Source organism: Arvicola amphibius, chromosome 9 (assembly GCF_903992535.2).
Source record: "Arvicola amphibius chromosome 9, mArvAmp1.2, whole genome shotgun sequence".
NCBI classification, from domain to species: domain Eukaryota; kingdom Metazoa; phylum Chordata; class Mammalia; order Rodentia; family Cricetidae; genus Arvicola; species Arvicola amphibius.
The window spans coordinates 104,449,969-104,461,707 of NC_052055.2; positions in this window are offsets into that span (position 1 = coordinate 104,449,969).

The following is an 11,739-nucleotide window of genomic DNA, read 5'->3' on the forward strand; positions in this document are numbered from 1 at the left end:
GTTCCATTGTGGTAACGTTACTGCTTCTCACCAAATCACTAGTGTAGACTTGGGGGACAGGGACTGGGAAATGTGGATCCAAGGAACTCATGTAAGCCTGGGCGCTAAGACTCCAGACTCTTTCCTATTCAAGACCTTAGTCAGTTTGGGTTTTTTTTTGGGGGGGGGGGAGGGAGGGAAGCAGGGTTTCTCTGTGTAGCTCTGACTGTCCTGAAGCTCACTTTGTAAACCAGGCTGACCTTGAACTCAGAGATCCACCTGCCTCTGTCTTCCGAGTGCTGGGATTAAAGGGGTGCTCAGCCACAACCTGGCCCTAGTCATGGTTTTAGTATGAACCAAACCACAGTGATGTGTGCCATCTGTCCAGCTTCTCTGAAACTAGAGGGAAAGTGGGTCAGACACGGTTGCATCAGACTTGCCGGAAGAGCTGTCTTCACAACAGAAGCCAGCAGCCTGAGACAGGCCACCGACCCCAGGTCTCTTGGGTCTCGGCACCACCGGGACACTCTCCCTGATGTAAGATTGGGAAGGGGATGTCAGAAGGCGACCCACCTGCTTCCAACTTGTGCCTTGCCACAGTCCCATTCAAAACTCGCCCCGGTCCGGGTCCCAGACCCAGACCCAGACCCAGTTACAAGGCTGTGATGTGTCCTCTCCTCTCATTCTCAACACTCAGCCCCCAGTCCCTCATCTACCCAGCAAAGCACCCTGAGGGGACTGTGACCGCGGCCTCCACTTCCTTCCTCAGCCCATGTCCTGTCGATGAGAGAAGGGCAATGGTGAGAGACAACAGACAGCCATCGGTCAGTGAAGTCAAGACTCAGGGACGGCCCTCCCATCTAAAACCGAGTCTTAGCAGGCTCGAGGGAAGTGGTTAGGAGCACTTGTTCTTGCAGAGGACCCTGGTTCTGTTCCCAGCACCTACATGGTAGCTCAGCCAGCCTGCACTCCAGTCACAGGACATCCAAAGTTCTCTTCTGATGCCTGCAGACACCAGGCAAGCAGTGCACCCCCTATACACACACGTGAGCAAAACCACTCATACACATAAAATAAAATAAAACCTAAGAAGAGTGGGTGGTAGTGGCGCATGCCTTTAATCCCAGCACTAGGGAAGCAGAGGCAGGTGGATCTCTGTGAGTTCAAGGCCAGCCTGATCTACAAGAGCTAGTTCCAGGACAGGCTCCAAAGCTACAGAGAAACCCTGTCTCGAAAAACAAACAAACATGCAAATCTAAATCTTTCTCAGGAAGAGGTGATGGGGGTTAGCCTAGATCCCGCATCACAGAGCTATTCTTTACCCCGGATGCTGTTTTCAAATACAGATAAGATTCAAAGGCAAGCACAGTGTGTGCCGGTGCTCCCACACACTGAGGCAGGGGAACTGCTTGAACCAGGGGCTCAGAACCAGCCTGGGATGTATTGTCAGGCTCTGTTTCTTTGCTTGTTTTTGTTTTTGAATCAGGGTCTCATGTAGCTCAGGCAGGCCTCAAGCTCGATGTGCGTATGTGAGAATGACCTTGAATTTCTGACCCTCCTGCCTCTCTACCTCCAGACGGGCACGTGCCACCACAGGTTCCTGCAGCAAAGGAATGGAACCTGGCGCTAGGCAATCACTCTACCCACTGAGTTACACCTTCAACCCAGACTGCCTCTATAAAAAAGAAAACTAGCCAGGCATAGCATTACATAGCTACAATCTTAGCACTTGGGAGATGGAGGCAGGAGGATTGAGAGTTCAAGGCCAGCTGTCCTAGTTAAGGTTACTATTGCTGTGATGAAGCACCATGACCAAAGCTACTTGGGGAGGAAAGGGTTTGTTCAGCTTACAATGAGCTCAGACGGGGCAGGAACCGGGTGGCAGGAGCTGATGCAGAGGCCATGGAGGGGTGCTGCTGACTGGTTTGCTCCTCATGGCTTGCTCAGCCTGCTTTCTTATAGAACCCAGAACCACCTGCATAGGGATGGCTCCACCCACAAGGGGCTGGACCCTCCCCCACCCATCACTAATTTAAAAAATGCTCTACAGGTTGGTCCATAGCCTGGCTCTCAAGGAGGCACTTTCTCAATTGGGGTTTCTCCTCCCAGATGACTCTAGCTGGTCGAGTTGACATAAAATTAGCCAGTACTCCAGCTTCAACTACTTCACGAATTCGGGAGCCTCTGCCTCAGAAAAACAAACAAAATAAAAGAGCAAATCCATAGCATTTCAATTGAAACAATCATATTGAACACTACTAATGTGTGTGCGTGTCTCTGTGTGTGTGTGTGTATGTGTGTGTGTATGTTTGGTTTTTCAAGACAGGATTTCTCTGTAGCTTTGGAGCCTGTCCTAGAACTAGCTCTTGTAGACCAGGCTGGCCTCGAACTCACAGAGATCCTCCTGCCTCTGCCTCCTGAGTGCTGGGATTAAAGGCGTGCACCGCCATTGCCCAGCTAATCTTAATACTTTTTAAACAGTAGCATAGGGGGCTGGAGAGATGGCTCAGTAGTTAAGAGTACTTGCTGCTTTTGCAGAGGACCAAGGTGTAATTCTCAGCATCCACATGGCCACTTACCATCATCCATAATGCCAATTCCAGGGCATCTGATCTCTTCTTCTGGCCTCTATAGGTACCAGGCATGTACATGGTGCACAGGCATGTGTGCAGACAAACACTCATACACAGAAAATACATATAAATCTTTTTAAAAGATGGTAGTAGAATAATACATACTATCACTTTATGAGCACACTAAATCATACAATCCAAGGGCAGCTAAGTCTGGAAATTACCTTACTTTTTGTTCTGGGGTTTAAATTAAAAAAAAAAAAACTATGGGATGGAAATATGTGTCTTCATTTCCTTTCCTGTTGCTGAGCTCGAGCACTCTGGCAAGATGAAATTAGGAGAAAAGTGTCCGTTTGAGTGCAGCCTCTGGAGGCAGGAACGGCGAGGTGGCAGGAGCTTGAAGTGCTGCTCCCTTTCAATACAGTTCCTTATGTTGTGCTGACCCCCAAAGAGAAAGTCGTGCCCATTCCTGCTCCTTTTTTTTTTTTTTTTTTTTTTTTTTTTTTTTTTTTGGCTTTTCGAGACAGGGTTTCTCTGTGGCTTTAGAGCCTGTCCTGGAACTAGCTCTTGTAGATCAGGCTGGTCTCGAACTCACAGAGATCCGCCTGCCTCTGCCTCCCGAGTGCTGGGATTAAAGCCATTCCTGCTTCTTAACTGTTATTTCGCTGCTCTTGTGAATGGTAATGTAAATGTTTGGAAGACAGAGGTTGACCAAAGGAGTCTCAACCCATTGAGAACCGGCGTTCTAGAGTATATCAAGTTGAAAATTAACCCTCACCATCGAAGATTGAGCTCAGGGCCTCGTGCGTGTTAGAGCTAGGTCTCTCTCTTCTTCTTTTTGGAGGTTTTCATGTAGCATTACATGTAGGATTACAGGCCTTCAATGCCACCAAACCCAACTACCTTATTTTTGTAGTGCAAATGAACTTAAATGATTCGCAAAATGTCCATGCTATTGTGATCTCCGTGGGTGACAAAAGTCACAGGCCTGGCTGACACTGTGTGTGTGTAGCGGAAGAAAAGGCTCCATTTCAGGAGGAAGCTGAGGGATGTGAAGATGTGATTTGTTCCCAACAGTTCACGAATTCCTTTGAATATTGTGTGTCACTCTAGCTGTGGCAGAATGCTTGGAGGCCCCAGGTCCAATCCCCAGCACCCACACTCATACACGCGCGCACGCATGCACGCATGCATGCATGCACACGCGTGCGCACACACACATTCTGAAACTGCAACAAATTAGGGTTAGGGTCAAGTACTAGGTTTTAAACTTGTCTCAGTGGAAGACTTCTGTCCCCCCCCCCCCCCAACTGGAATCCCAATCTCAGAATCTGTTGTGGTTTAGAAATTCCCCTGTGGGGAGACTGGAGAGATGGCTGCTCAGTGGTTAAGATCATTGGCTGCATTTCCAGAGGACTCTGGATTCATTCCCAGCACCGGCATGGCAGCTCCCAACTATCTGAACTCCAGAATCTGATGCCCTCTTCTGGTCTCAGCAGGTACTGCATACACTTAGTACTTCAAGTCCTGGGGTTCAAACACAAGCATGGCATGACCCGGATGCCTATAATGCCGATTGCCTATAATCCTGGCACTTGGGAGGGAGAGGCAAGAGGATCAGGAGTTCAAGGTCATCCTCAACTACTAGCAAGTTCAAGGCCAGTCACAAGAGACCCTGTCTCAACAAACCAAGAAACAAGAAGCTGTATAGGATATACAGGGATGTGAACAAAGTAAAGGCTTATTGATATTCCGCCATGGAATGCATGCTTCTTAGATAAAGAGGGCAGCGGGGGTGGGGGCGCTGATCAGGGTGATGTAGGAAGTAAGTGAAGGACCAGGGAAGGAGGTCCATAAAGAATTGTCCTTCTGCCACCAGGGATAGGAGCCCAGGGACTGCTAACCACTTCTAGGAGGAAAGCTGAAGCCAGCCTCTACCCCCGAGGAGACAGGCACAGCTCTGGTCTGGAAGACAATGACGTGTGACTGTTCCAATGCTCAGCAAGGGTCAAGGGAGCTGCCACCCCACCACACAATAGGGGACATGGAGCTGGAGGAAGCAGGTGACATTCCACCCATCATGGCCATACTCAGTGACCATGGAGCCAGCTGGATGACCAGCTCCCAGCCCAGGCCTCTCCCTCCTCCCTCTTGGCTTTGGCCCCTTTGGTAGAAAGGTCACTCCTGCCTTGGAGGCATTGTATGTTCTCTCATTTCTTCCCGGGTTTGTTTTTTAAATATTTATTTATTTATTTATATGTATACAATATTCTGTTTGTGTGTATGCCTGCAGGTCAGTAGAAAGCACCAGACATCATTACAGATGGTTGTGAGCCACTATGTGGTTGCTGGGAATTGAACTCAGGACCTTTGGAAGAGCAGGCAATGTTCTTAACCTCTGAGCCATCTCTCCAGCCCCTCTTCCCGGGGTTTTTGAAAGTGTAAGTGTGTGTGTGTGTGTGTGTGTGTGTGTGTGTGTGTGTGTGCTCGTGTGTGGAAGTCAGAGAACATTCAGAAATGGGTTCTCCTCTTCTATATAGGTTCCATATAGATTTCAGGGATGGAGCCCAACTTGTCAGGCTTGACAGCAAGTGTTGCCTTTATCTATTGCACCATCTCGCTGGTTCCTCTGACCTGGATTTCCACCCTCAGATACTTCTTCCACTCACCGCCATTTTCTTCGTTCTGTTTTTAAGAGCCCCTCCTCCTGTCCTATCAAAACGGCCCAGCATGTCTACCAGCCTGTGTCATTTCCCACAGGCTAGCATGTCAGGTACCAGTGTCCATCCATGTATTAATGGTCTGCCTCTGTTACTAGAATGTGGACTCTAGAAAGGCAGGAACTGTATCATGCTTCATCGTGACATGTCACTGTGTCCCTAGCATCTAGCGCAGCTCCTGGCAGCCACCGGGCACCTCACCTCCCTTTCTTTGGCTTAGACGCTGCTGGGAAATTACCCAAGCACACACCAGATAGCTTCTCAAAAAAAAAAAAAAATCTTTTTTAAAAACTGTACCAAAGGAGGCGGCATGCTTCTCAAAGCCATGGCTACTGGGATCCCAAGATGTGACCTTATTTGGAAATGGATTTTACACAATGTAGTCAAGGGATAATGAAGTGATACTGGATCCTATTTTGTTGACTAGTCTCGGCAAGGAAAGGGAAATTTGGCCAGGTGGTGGTGACTCACACCTTTAATCCCGGCACTCAGGGGGCAGAGGCAGGTACATCTCTGTGAGGCCAGTCTGGTCTACAGAGTGAGTTCCAAACAGCCAGGGCTATAAAAGAAACCCTGTCTTAGAAAAGAAAGAGAGAAGGGAGGGGATAGGAGGGGAGAGGAAAGAAGAAGGGAGGAGAGGAGAGGGAAGGGAAATTTATACAAAGGGAAGAAAATGCGGGACAAAGAATGTCGAGGCCTATGGTTAAAAAGCCTGAGGGGCAGCATCTCTTAAACCCCTAGAGCAGAGAGAGGCACACAGTCAACCATTACCTTGATTCTGAACTTCTGGTCTCCATATGAGGAAGGAATAAATTCTTATGGTGGCAAGCTTTCTAGCCCATGGTCCCTTGTTGGATCAGCTCTGGGAAACCAAAGCCCTGGCATGCCCTGGGACATGGGATTCCATCCTGCTTGGGGGGGAACATTGCTGCCTGCTGCAAACACGTGACTCAGTGTAGGTTGTTGCGATGCTCTCCATGCACATGGCCCGCCCATAGCCTCCTACTCCAGAAAGAGGAAGTGAAAGCTGACAGTGCAGGGCAAAGAGAGAGTCAGAGGGAGGGCTGTAGGTCTCTGCTGGCACGGCGCCAGCACAGGGCACGGCTGCTCAGTGAACACAGCCACAGCCTGCCGTGCAATGTGCATGGCGTTTTTTAGATGTTTTACATTTATTCTAGACATATGTTATGTTATGTAGGTGAACATTTTGCCTGCATATATGTGCACCTGGCACAAAACAAGTGTTTGTGTGTGTTGGACCCAGGACCTTGTACATACTAGGCAAGCACTTCACCATTGAACTGTATTCCCGCCACATATTAATTTTTAAAAGTTTTTTGTTTCGTTTTGTCTTTGAGACAAAGTCTCTCTGTGTAGCCCCTGGCTGTCCTGGAACTCACTCTGTAGACCAGGCTGGACTTGACCTCACACAGATCACCTGCCTCTGCCTCCTGAGTGCTGGGATTAAAGGTATGTGCCATCATGCCTCGAAAATTTTAATAGTAAATTTCAACTGCAAGTCAACTCCTATTTTACGTATCAATAAAAATTATTAATTAGACATTGTTTTACCCACCCCCCCTTTTAAGGTCCGAGTCTTGTGTAGCCCAGACTGGCCTTGAACTTGCTCATAGCGGTTCACACCATCAGAGAAGCATCTTGTTTAGGTAGAGATAAAATCTTCCTGTGCAGCCCACGCTGGTCCTCAACTTGTGATAGTCCTCTAGCTTCTGCCTCCCAGTGTTGGGGTGCTAGCCCAGCTTCTGCTTCCCAGTGTTGGGGTGCTAGCTGTGTACTTCAAGCTCGACTTTCCCTTTTTCTTTGACACTAGGGGTTACACCCAGGGCTGTGCACCAAGCTGCTTCCCCAGTTATATTCTTTCGCCCTAAACCTTCAAAGCCACTTTGTGACCACAGCGCCTCTCAGTGCGGAGCGTCAAGTGCTCAAGGGCTTTTCATTGCTACAGCTCCACACTGGGTGATTCAGAAATAGGGGCTTCCAGGAGGACTAGCAAGGGGGTTACCATAAGTCTAAGGGCCTCCAAAGCTTCCTGAGAGAGCTGTGGAAAATCCCACGAATTACTCTGAAGTCGTTGACCAAGACTAGGGCATTTGCCTTTTCCTGAGGCAAGAGTAGGCAGCTATTTATAAAGTCCTCCAAGATGTCTGGGCCTCCCGAAAGGCCAGAAAACCCATGCAGAGGCTATAGATTGATGGACTGAAGAGACTCTTCCTTGTGCAAGAGAGGCCTTTGAGGAGAAAACTCCAACTGAGAAAATGCCTCTGGAAGACTGGGCTGCAGGCAAACCTGCAGAACATCTTCTTAATTGGTGATTGATGGGGGAAGAGCCCAGCCTGTGGTGGGTGGTGCCATCCCTAGGCTGGTGATCCTGGCTTCCATGGGAAAGCAAGTTGAGCAAGCCAGTAAAGCAGGACCCTCCACGGCCTCTGCATCAGTTCCTGCATCCAGGTTCCTGCCCTGACTTCCTTGGATGATGGATTATGAATGTGGACGCACAAGCCACATAAACAAACCCTCCCCTCCCCAAGTTGATTTGGTCATGTGACATGGCACTAGACCACTTGCTCCTTCCCCTCCCATCCCAGGACCATGGAGGCTGAGATTCTCAGCATGACATCAGCAGCCAGAGAGGCCGGAAGACGTTGAAGTCAGCATGATGCAGTTGTCACAGCCTCCTGCACCCTCACATCCTGTACCCAGCAGTTTTCAGAGATGTTTCCACAGAAACACAGCGGCTTCCCCTTTCCTATCCATGCTTACTCTCGAAGGCCTCCATCGACTGGCATGAGCTGGAGGGAGCCGGGCTCACAGGAGAAATCACCCACCTCACCCAAGGAAGGACTGCTGAGGAAAGGAGAATCAGCTCTCTTCCTGCTTCTGCCATAGGGCCTTTGGTCTGGAAGTTCCTAGGGGAGATGTCCCTGGCGGAAGAAAGCTGGGCTTTGCCACCCTTTCAATGGTGAAGCCAGATAAGCCAGATAAAGTCCACTTTCTAGCACTGTGACCTTGGGGAGGGTTTCCTTTATCCTTTGGAATCTATTTCCTTCCACAGATATTGGAGATGATGTGAATTAAATTAGTCACAGTTGGCCAGGCCGTGGTGGCACACGCCTTTAATCCCAGCACTTGGGAGGCAGAGGCAGGTGGATCTCTGTGAGTTCGAGGCCAGTGCGGTCTACAGAGTGAGTTCCAGAATAGCTGTTACACAGAGAAACCCTGTCTCGAAAAACAAAAACAAAAAATCATTCACAGTTGTAAGAGGAGTTGGGTGTGGTTCTCAGAGATCCACCAGGACCTCCCCCCCCTGCCTCGGCCACCCCACGTTATATGGCAGTGTGTTCTAGTGGTTTGAAGGATAATCATAGGCGTCAGACACCAGCACTTTTAGGGCTTACCTCTCACTGAGACAAAATACACAAGCAAGAATAAGGGAAAGAGTTTTGATTGACAGTTTTGGGTTCTGACTACAGTTGCTTAGCCAAGTTGCTTGTCTGAGGGCTATGTGGAGACAGCACATCACTGTGGAAGTGTGGGGGCACTAGAAACTGCTTACCTTCTAGAACTGTGGTTCTCAACCTCCAAAGACCATTGTAAACCAGATACTTACATTATGATTCATAACAGTAGCACTATTATAGTTATGAAGTAGCAATGAAAATAATTGTAGGGTTGGGGGTCACCACAGCCTGAGGAACTGGATTAAAGGGTCGCAGTATTGGGAAGGTTGAGAACCGCTGCTCTAGAAGCTCAGAGGGGAGGGGCAGTCCCTTAATGTCCGTTATAAGCTGTAACCCCATAAATGGGTGACTTTACATATGCAGTTGGAGCCATATGGATCCAAACAGCTCCCATAGGCCCACTTTTAAACACTGTTATATTGGGTTCCAAACTTTCAACACATAAGTAATTGGGGGACATTTGACATGATCATAACACACATCTCCAAAGTACAAAGAACCACAGTTAGAATTTGGAGACCTTGAAATGAACCCAAACCAAGTTTCATGATCTAGTCCTACCTACATCACAGAGCACTGGATGCTGGCCCTTTGGGCCCCCTCCAAAGCCAGTGACTGGGCTTCTGTGATTTCCCCTGCTAAGCAACAGGCATGTTGATTCTCTGCCACCATCTCTAAAAGACGATCCTTTCTCTTGCTGTTGAGATCCAGTTTCTCTAAGTAGCCCTGGCTAACCTCAAACATGTAAACATCCTGTCTCAGCCTTCTGAGTGCTGGGGTCATGAGTATATTCTACCTAACCCAGATATATGGCTTTCTTCCCTTTTTCTTTTTTCCTTCCCATTCTTCCTCCCCCTCCCTTTCTCTTTTCTTTCTTTTCTTCCTTTCCTTTCTCCCCCGCCCCCAATTGTAGCCTAGGTAGCCTCAAACTTACCATCTAACCTGGATGACCCTGAATACCTAATCCTCCAGCTTCCACCTCCTGAGTGCCGAGATTACTGGCATATACCACCAGGCTTATGCCATGCTGGTGCTCAAACCCAGGGCTTCAAGCATGCTAGGCAAGCACTCCACCATCTGACCTACATCCCCAGCTTGATGACATGTTTTAAAAAAGACATAAATTCCCAGGACAAGTGTCAACTAAGGACTGTGACAGACATGGATGGAAATGCTGTAATAAAACCCATTGTTTATGCTAACTAATAAATGTTTTTAAGTACATAAATTTAGCCCAACAGGATGGTGCATGCCTTTGATCCTAGCACCAAGGAGACAGAGGCAGGTGGATCTCTGTGAGGTTTGAGGCTAGCCTGAACTACAAGGTGAGTTCTAGGCCAACTAGAGCTACAAAGTTAGCCTTTTTTTTTTTTTTAAAGTACATAAATTCTCAAGTGATAGACTGCTTCAGAAAGTCCCAGATGGGAAACTCTTGGAGATTCCCTGAACGCCGAGGGTAAGGACATCCTAAAGGTCCCTGTACCAAGCGTTGTCGGGGCCTCCCAAAGGATGCTGGAGTCCACTCCCGGTTCTCCCTATGGACCTCTGCTTCGAGCAGGGCAAGCACCTCCTGGCGTGTGAACCCCTGCTAAATCTCATCATATTCGACCTGTTCCCGATCCCTTGGTGTCCAGAAAGTCCCACTTCTCCCCTGTAATTTCCAGGCTGCTCCAGCCCACGGTTGGCAAGCTTCCCAAGGATTCCCAGAGGTTGATGGCATGAACTCCTTGACATGGACTCAGTACGGGAGCCTCGCACTAAAGAAATACTCAGAAAAAACTGTGCTGAGCGCTGGGTTGGATAAACCGCACGCACGGAGGAGCCCAAGTGGGAGCTGACATTGCCTGGAGGCCCCGACAGAAGCTGGAGCTGCCTGCGCCCTGGGTCAAGAGAGGAAATTGAGACCGGGAGGGAACGAGCGTGGCTACAAGCAGTCTAACCGCAGTGTGCTGTGTCTTGTTTTTTTCTCTGCCCACGACTTTTAGTTTCAGAAACTAAAAGTTTTAGCCTTATTTCGGGATTAGGTCTCTGGTCAGAAGCCTTCCCTGTTTGCTGGGCTGGCGACAGGGAGGGGCCCTCTAAGGAGGACTGGCCCTCCGTCAGCCTCAGGAACGTGGGAATCCCAAGGTGAGAAGAGTGGCGCGCAGAAGGGCCTGTCCAGTTGGGTTGCTTCCGCAACCGTTAGCTGTCTTTAACCTCACTGACAACGGCGCAGAATTGGGTAACCATCCAGTTTCTCCTTTCTCAGCATCACCATAAGCTTTGAGCCAGCCCTGCTACCTGAGGATGTCCGGTTCTGTACCCCTCCTTTTTTTAGGGGGGGGGTTCTAGACAGGGTTTCATCTATGTAGCCTTGACCACCCTGGAATTTGTTCTGTAGACCAGGCTAGCCTCTAACTCAACAGAGATATGCCTGCTTCTGCCTCCCGAGTGCTGGGACCAACAGGGGTGTGCCAACACGGACGGCTGGGCTGGAGTCTTTTTCTTAATTGAGCTTCCCTCCTCTCAGATGACTTTAGCGTTTGTCAAGCTGACATAAAACTAGGCTGAGAGAACAAAAGGTCACAGCTGTTGACCGGAAAAGACTGAGATACAGGCTCAAGTCTTGGTGATAAACTTGGGCTTCCAGTGCCACACCCACAAGTCCTTGCATGGGAACAGAGAGGGGAATATCAGTGGATGGATTCCCAGACCAAAGGGTTGGGGAGTGCTTCCTACGTGCCTGCTCTAAAATAATACTGATGGTTTGTTTGTTCCTGACATGGCCCAGGCTGGTCTCTCACTATCCTCCTGCCTCAGTCTCCCAAGGTCTGGGATCACAGGTGTGTGCCACTACATTCCAGTTTACACTAACTTTTTTTTTGTAGGTTTTTTTTTTTTTTTTTTTTTTTGAGACAGAATTTCTCTGTGTAGTTCTGGCTGTCCTGGAACTAGCTCTTGTAGACCAGGCTGGCCTTGCACTCACACAGATCTGCCTGCCTCTACCTA